This window comes from Palaemon carinicauda, chromosome 10 (genome assembly GCF_036898095.1).
Source record: "Palaemon carinicauda isolate YSFRI2023 chromosome 10, ASM3689809v2, whole genome shotgun sequence".
In the NCBI taxonomy this organism is placed as follows: domain Eukaryota; kingdom Metazoa; phylum Arthropoda; class Malacostraca; order Decapoda; family Palaemonidae; genus Palaemon; species Palaemon carinicauda.
Genome location: NC_090734.1, coordinates 76,401,459 through 76,402,887, shown reverse-complemented (window position 1 = coordinate 76,402,887; position 1,429 = coordinate 76,401,459). Strand labels below are relative to the sequence as shown.

The 1,429-nt window shown below is 34.5% G+C and overlaps 1 protein-coding gene across 1 annotated transcript in view; it reads right to left on the bottom strand.

Moving 5' to 3' along the window:
• Positions 1-1,429, bottom strand: part of LOC137648653 (uncharacterized) — a 274,640-nt gene extending 273,211 nt beyond the window's left edge. Inside the window, exon 1 of the mRNA XM_068381657.1 lies at positions 745-1,429. The gene's annotated coding sequence lies outside the window, so the exon portion shown is untranslated. The remainder of the gene's footprint in view (positions 1-744) is intronic.

The following is a 1,429-nucleotide window of genomic DNA, read 5'->3' as shown; positions in this document are numbered from 1 at the left end:
ACGCAATCCATAAACTGTAGTTAACAAGTCTATAGATTTAAAAATGAGGCAATCTCTTATCTTAAATTCCATCAAGTGAGCTTTTACGTGAAGAGAGAGTAATGAGTGATAGTGTTGGAACCTCTTCTTAGATATTACAAGTTAAACTAATCTTAAACGCGCACGTTGTCGGCTTAGAGTCATTTGAAGGAGTATGAAGTGTTTTCCTTAACTAAACGTTAAATTTTCCTCTTGAGTTTCAAATTACATTTATCGTTGTATTTAGTTACTCTGAGTGTGATTGGAAAATATCTATTATTCATCCAAGTCAGACCTCTCATTTATCAAGTATTACTTTCCTAAACTGAGACCATGTGTGGCCCTGATCGGAAAGTCGACCATGCATCATTATATAGAGTTCAATCTCTTATTGATAGTGTTTAATGATATAGGAATATTGCTCTGATACTTTTTTTTCTTCTTCTTCTTTTTTGCTACAATTGGCCAATTGCCAAAGATGGGTCAAACATTAACAAAACTGGCCTACAGTAAATCATTCATTTTTCAGATCACTGCTGATTCTTTTTTTTTTTATGTAAACTCTCACAAGAAACTATTTCTAAGTTACCATGCTAAGATAAAGGTCTAAATTCCCACTAATAAGAATTAAAAGACTACTCCATAGCAAACTGGAAAACACTATATTCCAGAGACTAGAAAAGGCCATGATTTTACGGAGGGGGTAATAAAGAAAAGCTCCCTTACCTTCAACAATTAAGTAACAAAGTTCCAGGTCGATCTCTCATATCCAGGAAACATGGAACCTTTAGTAAGAAAATATAGAGTTTATTCAGGAGAACCTTGACAGTCAGCTAAGCATCGCTTTTTCCATAGAGTCTGTCAGCGTTTTCTTTCATCTCTCGTGAACAGTGACAATTAGTGAGTGCTTACAGACAAAGGATCGAAATACTGATGTCTCCTGTATATGGTCTTTAGAATCAGTCCTAACACCGAGAGGAAAGTCAAGATGTGCTCATTCATAGTGCATCAAGCTTCTTCATTTCATTGCAAATTTCCTGTCCGAGGAAATTCTTGGAGTCTTTGATAGAGAATTGTTGAAATCCCTACGCAAAATCTTAACAAATAAATTTAAATATAATTTCTTGGTTTATTTCTTTGTAATATCTCAGAATGTTCTCCTAAAGTTTTTAAGAACCAAAAATTTTGACTAATGCAGTCCTTTGTGCATTTTGTGAAATGGTAACTTTTTATAAAGTGTGAATAAAATAATACGAAAGTTTTCGATGAAAATAAAAAGTTTTCTTAAATGATCTGCAATATAAGACAATGTGTCATGTCACCTGAAAGATCAATCAAGTTCGAATTTTACGTACACCGCGACGCCGAGAGAGACGAAGTGCTGTCGGAAGAGACGCTACATCCTCACGTC